We start from the raw sequence: 11,897 nt of genomic DNA, 5'->3' as shown, positions 1-11,897 counted from the left end.
GTGTTGAGAGGAAAAGGAGAAAAGAGAGAGAGGGATGAGTGAGGGGGTGTGTGTTTGTGTGGTGGAGAGAGGGGAGAGAAGAGAGGGAATGAGTGAGTGTGTGTGGCCGGGGTGTTGGGGGAAGCAGGGAAGGGGGGTTTGTTGTTGTGTGTTTTGGGTTTTTGTTGTGTGTGAGAGAGAGAGAGAGAGAGAGAAGAAGAGGAGAGGAATGGAATGAGTTGAGTGGCGCGCCGGGAGTGTTTGAGAGAGAGAGAGAGAGTGGAAGTGAGGTGAGTGAGGGGTGTGTGTGTGGTGTTGTGTGTGTGTGTGTGTTGTGTGTGTGGTGTGTTGGTGTGTGTGTGTGTGTGTGGGGGTTTTGTGTGTGTGTGTGTGTGTGTGTGTGTGTGTGTGTGTGTGTGTGTGTAAGTGAGTGCGTGAGTGAGTGTGTGTGTGTGTGAGAGAATTATAAAGTGCGATATATAAGTCCTGCTATCCAACACTGCAGTTTCTTGATAGAACGAAATAGCCATTTTTTTTCAATATTCTTCCAATATTTTCTCCAATTTTTTACTTCCTGTTAGATCTAAAACGTGTTTTTTATCGGTTGTGCAAAAAATATTTACATTATTTCATCATGTTCTGTGGTACTAACGTGTGCGTGTCGATACGTGTTTGGGCGTGTGCAGTGCACGTTCTTGTTCAAACATTTTTAAATATAAAACTAAATTAGAAAGAATATTTATTGCTATTATTATTATTTTTTATTTTATTATTGTTATTATTATTATTATTGTTTTATTATTATTGATGTTGTTGTTATTAGTATTGTTTTTTTATTATTTGTTGTTGTTGATTATGATGGAAATTTTGCTGTTGATGTCGTTGTTGCTATTAGCATACCATTATTGCATTTTTATTGTTTGTTATGATTATTATTATTATTTATCATTATTATTATCAGTATCATTACCATTCCTAATGTTACTATTATTATGGTTATTGTAGTTATTATCAAAATTATTATTATCAATATCATTAATTGAATCATTATTATTTTTTATTATCGTTTATATTATTTTTTTTATTATCATCTCCATCATTTTATTATTATTATTATTTTATTAATTATTATTATTATTAATACATTTTTATCATGTTATTATTATTATATCATCATTATTATTTCATTATCATTATCACCATCATTATCAATATTATCATCATCATCATCACTATTATTATTATTATCATTATCATTATTATCCTATAGTTCATCGTCGTAAATATTTTCTATATTTTATACAATTCCTAGATCATTATTTATGTACGAATTGACAAAAAATCATGAATTTAAAATGAAATTTCCCAGATTTACAGCTAAATCTATATATTGCAAGAGTAAAATAAAATATACTTTCAGACCTTAAAAAGCCATGAAAGTTTAATTTTAAAAATAAATGTGAATATTCCATGACCTCCGGGGAAATTATATAGCCCAAAAAAAAAAAAAAAAAAATTAAAACAGTAAAAATAATATTATATATATATATATATATATATTTTATATATATATATATATATATTATTATATATTAAAAACAAAAACAGAAGAAAAGGTAAAAATATTAAAAAACAATAAAAGAGAAATAAGTTAAAAAACACAAAATAATAATAACATAAAGAACAAAAAGAAAAAAAAAAATAAAGAATATTAAAAGCAATAAAGAAAAAAGTGAAACAGTTTTAAAAAACAATAAAGTTTTTTTTTTCAAAAATATTTTTTGTCAAAATAAAAGAAAAGCTAAAAACTTAAAGATAACAAAGAAACAGTAAAAAAAAAAGTTTTGAATCCACCCATAGAAACCGCATTCCAAAGTTCACTAAATTATTTCATAAAAAAAAAAAATTAAACATAATAGTGAAAAAATAAACCTAGTTACTCACAAAAGAGATTACTATATGTATAAAAACTCAGATAAAACAAAATAGAATAAGAGAAATTAAAGAAATAAGCTGAAATATTCAACGCATAGAAAATTAGGATTTAAAGGGAAATACTATATAAATGATAATAAAAGTGATAATAATAAAAAATAATACTAATAGTAAAAATAACAAAAAAATGTTGGGACGGAGATAGAGCCAAATTAATTTATAACGATAGAGTAAAGAGAAAAATACGAATTAGGCCCAAAGTGATTCGCGCCAAAACGTTTCGACCGGAATATCATCAGGCGAATAATACGAATAATAATCCACCAAATATAGTCAAACAAGACAGATTTATATTCCAAAATACGGCAAGTAAAAATAATTAATAAGAAGAAACAAACCTAAACCAAATAAACCAAATTCGAAAAATATTATAATTCCACCTTATCAAAAATAAAACAAAAACACAACACTCGTGAATAACAAACCCCCCAAAAAACAACCCCCCCAAAAAACTAAAAAATAACCCCAAAACAAACCCTAAAACCCAAAAAAAGAAAACACAAAACACAAAAAAAAAAACAAAAAAAACCAAACACGCTCAAGACAAAAAAAAACAAAAATAAAAACAACCCAACTCCACAAAAAAAAAAAAAAAACCCCCCCAAAACAGACCCCAAAACCCCAAAATAAAAAAAATAAAAAAATTCACTCACTAACGAAAGCCGCCCGCGAACAAGATGTCTTTCGCGCCCAAAAAATCGTGTTGCGACGAGCGGGCGGGAAGCGGGCGGCCGAGAGAGGGACAAATTTCTCGTTCATTTCGTCAAATTTCTCGTTATTCGTCGCTCGATTCGCCACCATGAGCGGTCTCAGAAAGGGCGTGTTTGTGGTGAGTGTCTCGGTGGTCTTTTTGGGGGGGAAGGATAAGCGATAAAGAGGAAAAAAGGGTTTTAAAGGTGTTTTTTGGGTCTCGGCTTCGGGTTTGGTGGAAGGGGGTTGAAATCGGGTTTAATTTTTCTTTCTTTTTAGGGAGATGTGGCTCGGTTTTTTTTTTTCTTTTCTATATTTTTTATTTTATTTTTGTCGTTTCTGTCGTTAATTTTTGTGCTCGATCTTCTTTTTTCATCCGTTTGTAGTTTTAGTTTCTCTTCGTATTTAGGGAGAATATGGCTCGTTTTTTTTTTTTTTTTTTTTTTGTCTCGATTTCTTTGTATATTTTCGTTTTCTTTGGTTAATTTTATGTTGCTTTCGAATTTTTTTTTTTTCATCCTTTACACCTTGTTATTTCAACCTTTGTATTTGTCAATTTGCAGAAATTTTTTTTTTTTTTCATCACTTGCGAAGCGGAAATTAAATTTTTTTTTTTTTATGATTTCCAGAAAATTGACGGATAGATGGTCTCAGGAAGGAAATTAATCGAAATTGTAAAAAAAAAAAAAAAAAAAAGGAATTGATGCCAAGAGCGCGTTCCGAAAACCCAAACCTAACCTTTCCTGCCTTTTTATTCATTCATTATTTATCTATCTATTTTCACTTATTTTATTTATTCCATAGACGAACCTTTGCCAACGTAGCGGAAAACGCGACCTTAAGAACTTTTTTAGTTTCAGGCAAATGCATCTTTACCTTGACAAATCTCACCCTATATATATGTGAGAGGTAATTATAATCCTCAGGAGATAAGATTCACTTTAACTGGCTGGACAAAAAAAGATAAAATTCACTTTAACTGGCTGGACAAAAAAAGATAAAATTCACTTTAACTGGCTGGACTATCTGCCGGGGGCATGTACGTACATCATGGGTTATGTATGGACATGCCATGAGTTTTTTTTTTTTACAATCACGGCAAAATATCATTTTTCTGCCACTGAAAATGTGATTATTAAGTTGTTTTTAGCACTTTCTCATTTTTACTATACAAAAAAAAAAAAAAATAAATAAAGATTTCAACTCCATGATGCCACACACTGCTTATTTTATTTAGACTATAGAGCGAATAATGATCAGCTATGGGGTCTTTATAACAACAAAAATATCCTTCAGTCTTGATTTATCAGGAAATATGACAAGTAGAGACTTTAGAAAATAAATAACTGAAAATACACATATGCTGTAGTATTACGAAGAAATGGCATGGGATGCTGGTATTTGGCATGAGCGGTCACGCATGCTAGGGTGACGATATAAGCCCCCGGCAGCGAGGCCCGGGCCATTTATGAATACTACCCGTCAGGAAAGGGTTAATTTGACATCCAAATTTCCACACGGCTCCCCCCTCTTCTTGAAAATACCCCATGAACCCCCTTCCCCCCCTCTTCCCCTTGATCTAGAAGCTCTTTAAACTTTTTCATTGGTCTTTGCTGGGGTGTTAATGGCATGTAGGCCGTGGCAGTCACGCAAGTCTCTGTGGACACGATAGTTGGTTTTACTGATAGGTTTGATTAAGTTAATGATGAATAATTAAGTAAATGATTAATAATTTATGATTTAAGCTAATTATTAAGTTTAGACTCCCATTTTGAGATTCATGTGTTACTTTTATATTGTGGTGATGGTGCTAGATCATGGCTTGGCAAGTTCGATTTAATTCAATAGTGTTTGTAAATGTCGGTGGGAGAATTTATATATTTACATTTCGGGGGCCTTGGTATAGTTATGTTGTTTTATCTGTATCAAATTAGCCAGGCAGAAAAAAAAAAATCCTGCGATCCATTTATTACACGAAACAAATTTTGCTACCTATGACATTGGGAATAAAAAAAAGAAAAAAAGAAAAAAAAAAAAAAAAAAAAGTCCCCCCCCCCTCCCCACATCCTCCCCCTCCGTATACATACTTGGCACTGAATTCATGGATCCCTTCTTGTCATTCTTTCTTTTCTTTCTCATCTGTTTCCTTCTTCCCCCCCCCTTCCTACCCCCCTCCACCTCCCCCCCCCCCCCTCCCCCCCCCCCACCCACCCCCCCCCCCCACCCCCCTCCCCCCCCCCCTCTCCCCCCCCCCCACATCTACACCCCCACACACACATTATGAGGTCTACACCAAAAGAGTTGATTAACACTGTGCGAAAATTAGGTATACCTATTTTTTGTATTCCTGAATTTATGTGAAATATGTTTTGTAATGGTGATTGATACCACTCCTCGGTTAATATTTTTTGACCATTATGCATTTGTTGTAAAGAATGATTAAAAAAAAAATGAAAAAATGGAGAGCAAATGTAGTCCTGGTTGAATGTCCTTGGTGACGAGCCATCTGGTGCTAAACACTGTACTTTGCACTCAGTTTGCCGGGGAAAGGTAGAGCGAAACTTGGGGACCACTGAGTGCAGTTGGACCCTTAGGTCCCTTGTGAGCATTTTTTTCTGGCATTAATTGTCCTTGTTTGTCTTGGCACATTGCCATTTCATGGTGCAGATCATTGCTGGACGATGACCAAACAAAACTTTTTTTTGCCTCTACAAAATATGATCTTGAATGTCCTACCCTTAGTGTGTGTTCATACGGTAAAAATTATAATTATTTATCTGTAAAAATTAAAGTTAAAATTATTTATTGTTTAAATAAATTTTGCTTGTTTTAATTTTTGATTAAAATATAAAACTTGGCGAAGCACACCATCTTTACAGAAATAAAATGTTTTTTTTGATGATGTTAATAGTTTTTAAAGATGCCATGTTGATATTTAAATTAGGTCATTTTGGGCCCTGAAATTTCATTTAGCAAATAAAAAATCCAACGGTGGGGCATCAATCAGATCATTTTAATCTACTAATACATAAAAACAGGCTTACAAAATTTTGACTAAAGGGGGAAAAGTGATTGGTGCTCCCAAAATATTATAAATTTTTATTTTAATTTTATTTATTATTTTATTTTATTATTATTATTATTATTATTTTTTTTATTTTTTATTAATTATTTTTTTTTTTTTTGTTATTTCCCCAACAGGATATTACCAAAGGGGGCTCCCCCAGAAAAATCCCATTGTGCAATTTTTGGTGATTTTAAAAAATTGATTTGATAAACATCTGGGAGAATTATTTTATATACTGCGGCCTTTAAGACCAGTTGGGTATGAAAATTTATGATTTTTTATTATTACCTGAATTTTATTAAGTAAATAGTTAAATATTTTAATACATTCTTCAAACAAAAGTATTTACAAATAGTATATTAAACATATGTGCATTAAATTTATTCTCCCGCTTACGTCCAGAAAAGGAGCCAAATGGTGCCCGGGAGCGCTTCCGCATCTTGCTCTCCGAGGGAAAAATGGTCAAGCAGCTTTGCCATGTTGGCCACACGTCAATAGCAAGGGTGGCAATGGAGATTGAAAACAACTGCATCATCAAAATAAAACAGATATGTTTGCAACACGTGCGAAAAAATAAGAAGGTAAAAATTGTAGAATTTTTCTATAGAATTTGGACTTTAGAAAATTTGTTAGGGAAAAAAATTATGGAACCTCAGGACGTGTCCCCAATTTACAAAATTAAAAAAAATTTGGCAACCGTAATGGATTTTTTCAGGTTTGGGCTTGCATTTTAATTTTTAGGTTTGATCATCTGGACCTGACCCGTAGTGCAAACCCTGAGGAAGTTGGAGGCAAGATTGGAGAACCGTAAAGTTTTACCCTAATAAGAATCCCCAGCAGGAGGCTGCTCCTGCACCAAGAGGAAAACCTTTACTGCCCAAACTGGGACGGTGCATTGTGACCAGTATGCCCCAAGATTTTTTCTTATTAATTTTTCACTTTCTTTGTTTGCCTTTTTTTGTTTAGTTTTTTTTTTTTTTTTTCTGTTTTTCTTTTTCTCTCTCTTTTCATATTCTCTCTTTTTTTTTCCTCTCTCCTCTCCCCCCCCTTTTTCTTCTTTCTCTCCTCTCCTCTCTCTTCTCTTCTCCCCTTTTCTCTCCCTTTTCTTCTCTCTCTTTCTCTCTCTCTATTTTTTCTTTTCCCCTCTTCATTTTTTCTTCTCTCCTCTTTCTCTCTCTCTCTTTTTTTCCTTCTTCTTCTCTCTCTCTCTCCTCTCTCTCTTCTCCTCTCTTCCCTTTTCTTTCTTCTCTCCCCCTCTTTTCCTCTCCTTCTCTCTCCCCCTCTCTCTCTCTCTCCCAATTTTTTCTCTCTCCCCTCTCTCTCTCTCTCCCCCCCCCTTCTCTCCTCCCTCTTTTTCTCTCTCTCTCCTCCCTTCTTTTTCCCCCTCTCCTCTCTTTCTCTCTCTCCCCTCTCTCTCTCCTTCCTCCTCTCCTCTCTCCCTTTTTCCCCCTCTTTTCTCTCTCATATCTCTCCTCTCTATCTCTCTCATATTCTTCTCTCTCTCTCTTTTTTCTTCTTTTTTTTTTTCCCCTCCCTCTATTTCTCTCTCCTTTTCCCCCCCCCCCCCCCAAATTTTTTTTCTTTTTTTTTTTCTTTTATTTCCCTTTTCCCCCCCCTTTTATTTTTCCCTCAATTTTTTTTTTTTTTTTTTTTTTTTTTTTTTCCTTATTTTTTTTTTAATTTTTTTTTTTGGGGGGGGGGGCCTTTTTTTTTTTAAATTTTTTTTGCTTTTTGGGAAACCCCGTTTTTTTTTTTTTCCAAAAAGGGATTTGCCCCAAACCCCAAGCAATCCCTTTTGCCCAGCGCAATGTTTTCCCAAAAACAACCTAATCTCCCCACGAACTCCCGCAGGGGGTTAAAAGTTCCACCACCCAAATTTTCAAAAAAAAAAAAAAATTTTTTTTAAACCTTTTTTCAAAAAAAGGATTCTGGTACTATAGTTTTGTTGTTGTTTTTTTTTTTTATTATTTTTAAAAATTATATTAGTAGAAATAATTTTTTGATGAAAATGTATGCCTTTTTCTCAATATATAAGAATTTTTAAAGGAAAAGAAAGGACTATTAAAATTCTGTACAATCAAGAAAACGGGTGGTTGGTCATTTTGAAGAATGTGTACAATTGGCAACATCCACTTTGAGCCCATGTAACCCTTTGTTGACTGTAAACCTGCAGGCTTCGGGGTTACTTAAAAGATCACTATCTTCATTTTATAAAACCCTTTATAATGAAAAAAATTTTTTTTTCTTTAAAAATACATTTTTTTTATGGGAAATTTTACCCCTTTATATGTGGAAAAATTTTTTCGTATCTAAAATGCACTTTAGGTTAAAGGGAATTTGCTCATGGGGCAGTCAGAAATTAAAATATAAATTTCAGTTTCCAAAACCGCAACAGAGTCAAATGAATAGACACTATTACTAATACTTATTCTGCTATTATTAAGTTTAAAAATTAAAAAAAATAGGATCAAGAATATTTTTTTTTTTTCTATGAAATTGTTAAAAATTGTCTGAATTAAATAAATTTCTCTGGTGTAAATTTTTTTTCTTCTTTCTCCCAATGTAGGGAGAGAAAAGAGACTGAGACGAGACTTGGTTTCCCCCATTTAGAAAGGCTGCCCCAAATTCCCCCCATAATTAAAAATCATCAAAAAAGGTGGACCATCCGTGCTCGTGTCCCCCATAATCGACCTACGCCTTGGTCAAAAATCCGGGCGAAGGAAGCTCTTCTCGATGGACCGTGGGTGATCTGGAGAAATCAGAGCTACTGCTTTTAAAAACAAATGGACAAGTTCATGGTATGATTGAGGTAAGGTTACAATATACAAGGTCCCCCTCCCCCTCCTCCTTTTCCCTTGAATTTGATTTACTTGTGGTGTTTTTTGGAAATTTAAAATCCATTTTTTTATCAAAAATTAAAAAGTGTAAAATTACACAGGGATGCACACTGAAAACGGGGCCCAAAAACAGTACTCCCCAAACCCCAATAAAGATTATGAATGACTTTCAACAAGGGTGCAGAGGTAGATTTTTTAAATTTTGTTTTTTTTATATATATAGTTTTAATATATATATATATATATATATATATATAATATATTATAATATATATTTTATAATCAAAAAAAAGTTTAAAATTTTAACAAATTAAAATATTAAAATACATTATATTTTAAATATAAAATTTTTTTATAATTTTATTTTTTTTTTTTATCGTTGATTTGAAAAAGAAAATGGAAATCAAAAGTTTCTGTGAATCTACAGGCACTCCCTGCCATGAGCTAGGGAATTCCCAGCATGCAGTTAAATTTTGCCCCTCGGGATCACTAGAGTCTCTGGAAAAAAAACCCCAAATTTTGGTAATTCTTTTGGGCATCCCTTTGTTGAGTTTGTTATTCAAATGACAAAATGACATTGTTTTCCTTCATCCATGAACACTGTATCGTTTTTTGTATTTTTTTAAGTCCCCCTAATTTTGTATTCCCCCTTGAGAGTGCTGAGTGGACCATTGTTTATTTTTTTTCAAAAGGTAATTTTTTTTAAAATATTTTTGGCAAGTTTTTCTTTTTAGATTTTTTTTCCCCTTGGGTAATAATGAAAAAAAAAAGATTTTTTTTTTGTCAGAAAAAATTAAGTTTTACTTTATTATTATTATTAAATTATTTTTCCTTATCAACCCATTTCAGATATTATTGGTGTGTGCAAGGATGCTATGGAAGTAGCCTCTATTACATCAAAGGCCTCTGGCAAAGAATTAAGGAAGAGAGATGTGCAGGTAGTTGATGATACAAATAGAGAGGAAAGTTTCGCTTTTATGTTTTTTACATTTTTACCTTTTTGATAATGGAATAAATTTAGATAAAATTGATAATTTGGTCATGATCAAGAATTATTGAACAATTTATTGAGTAAATGAAGTGATTAGGTCAAAAGTTTGTAAACGCTTTATATTTCAGGTACGTCTTACCCTTTGGGGACGTAAAGCAGAAAACTTTGATGGAAACAGCAACCTGTGTTGGCTGTGAAGGGTGCAAAATTGGGTCAGATTTCAAGGGACGTTCTTTGCCCTTTGCTGTCCTCATCAACACTACAGGTATTTTGTAGTTCCTCCTTTAATAGTTTGATGTAAATAGTTCTGATCTCTCCCCTCCACTTTATCTTGCATGTTCGCAGTTCATGGACCTACAAAAGTAGCTTAAAAAGAGAGAGAGGGGGGGGGGGGGAATCAGTTTTTTAAGCTATTGTACTTAGAACTTTGATTCATTATAAATAAATCTTTGATATGTTTGGCTTTGTAGATCAACCAGATATCCGTGAGGCCCCAAATTGAAGGGATGGTTTGATAATGGAGGCAACACAGCAGAGACAGTCAACCTTTCCAATCACGTGGTGTGGTTCAGCAGGTGAGAAACCTCAGATATCATAAATCTAATCATCAATATAATTGTGTAGTATTACGTAATAAAGTAAGAAAGGTAGATAAAAGAAATAAGATCATTTAAAGATCTAGCAGAAGTAAACATAATTCAGAAATTTTTTTTATGGCTAGATATTTATTTAAGAGAATATAGAAAAAATTAAGTTTTTAAATTGGGAACTGCGAATAGCATTCAATTTTTTAGGTCCTTTATCGTTATTATTTGGGCTCTCTCTAAAATGTGTATCCTTCCTTTTTTTCATAGGTATGGGCTCCAACTTCAAGACATTTGGTGAGGCAAGCTGGAGAACTTGGGTAGTGGGAATCAAGCTGATTATTACACCACAAAGGCTTCTGGGTTTTGTTGATACGCAAGGAGAAACTGTCTTTATTCAGCTTGGTCCCCCAGATGGTTGCCCAAAAAGAAAGGGGGTCGACATGAAAAAATGGTTTTACAGATGTGAGAAGGGTAACCGCGAATTGATAGCTTCAACTGGCGATTGATGTTGTCTGTGAGTTTTGTGGGTATATTTTTTTATGTTGAAATTATTTTTTATGAGTTATCATTCATATGAAAAAAATTTTAATTTTGCTGTATACTTCCCCCCCTCCCTTATAAGATAACCTTTTTTAAAAGCCTAAACGCTCCATTTCATATAATCCTTTCTCCTCTTGTCTTCCCCCCTTGCAGGCCAACCTTGCTGAATATATCAGACAATCAATGGGTAACAGTTTTTCCAAGATCAGGCTGAGATGCTCCTTGGAACCACCAGCTCAGAACTAGGCTTCATGCGAGAGAATAACCCGACAATTTCCAAAACATCTTCACAGACGCAGTTTTTCAAGAACTTTTCCTTCAAGCTTCGTTTTCAAAATGGAGACTTACAAGTGAGTTTAGTTTGTTTAGATTTCCATGCTGCTTAGTTTGATCTTCAGTTCTCTAATGATACAAAAATATGCTGTAAAAAAAAAATAATAATAATAAGTAATATATAATATGTATATAAGTATATTTTTATATATATATATTTTTTTTCTTCCCCTTCTTCTTCTTCTTTTTCTTCTTCTCAATAACCTAGTAATAGTAATAGTTGTAGTAGTAGTAATCTAATTCATGATGATAATAATGATTGTAATGATAACCATTCCTTTGGCTTTCCCCTAGGATGAGAGCAGATTGAAGACGACAGTAGTAGCCTGCAGCCCCCTTGAACCAAGAGAGTACAACCGTTCGCCTTATCTCAGAATTAAACAGATGTCAGGACAGGCCCTTTAATTTCGTTTTCCTCGACTTCAAAACATTTTAAGTGTTTTTTTTTGAGAAGGAATAAATAATGAAACCTGACTTCTATGAGTTCTAAGATATCTTTTTTTGTGGAAGAGAAGTATTAAATATGTTAAAAAGAAAGTTATGTACCTAGTATTTCCTGTGTACTTGGTACTTAGCTTAACAGAAAGGCATGTTTTACTGTGAAAATGTCCAGTGAATAATAAAAAATATAAACCATAGTAATTAACTTTGAGTAAATTATCTTATTTGATATTTAGATGATAAAATAAAGTATCAATATTATAGTTAGTCTTTGGTTCTTGTTTTCTTTATAGACATGATCAAGTTCATATTTTATATGTATGTTTCATTACTATATGTATATGCTTTTGATAACAAAAAAATTGTATTTTATTAGTTTTTATTATGGTTATTATTTTTACATCTCGGGCCATGGAACTTTAAAATCCGCATTTTTT

The 11,897-nt window shown here is 32.9% G+C and overlaps 1 pseudogene; it reads left to right on the top strand.

The window, feature by feature from the left end:
- Positions 1-4,444: 4,444 nt before the first annotated feature.
- On the top strand, positions 4,445-11,424 carry LOC119573727 (annotated as a pseudogene).
- Positions 11,425-11,897: the final 473 nt, after the last annotated feature.

Source organism: Penaeus monodon, chromosome 6, assembly GCF_015228065.2.
Source record: "Penaeus monodon isolate SGIC_2016 chromosome 6, NSTDA_Pmon_1, whole genome shotgun sequence".
Taxonomy (NCBI): Eukaryota; Metazoa; Arthropoda; class Malacostraca; order Decapoda; family Penaeidae; genus Penaeus; species Penaeus monodon.
The sequence above is the reverse complement of the archived record's forward strand: the minus strand, read 5'-3'. Positions and strand labels throughout refer to the sequence as shown.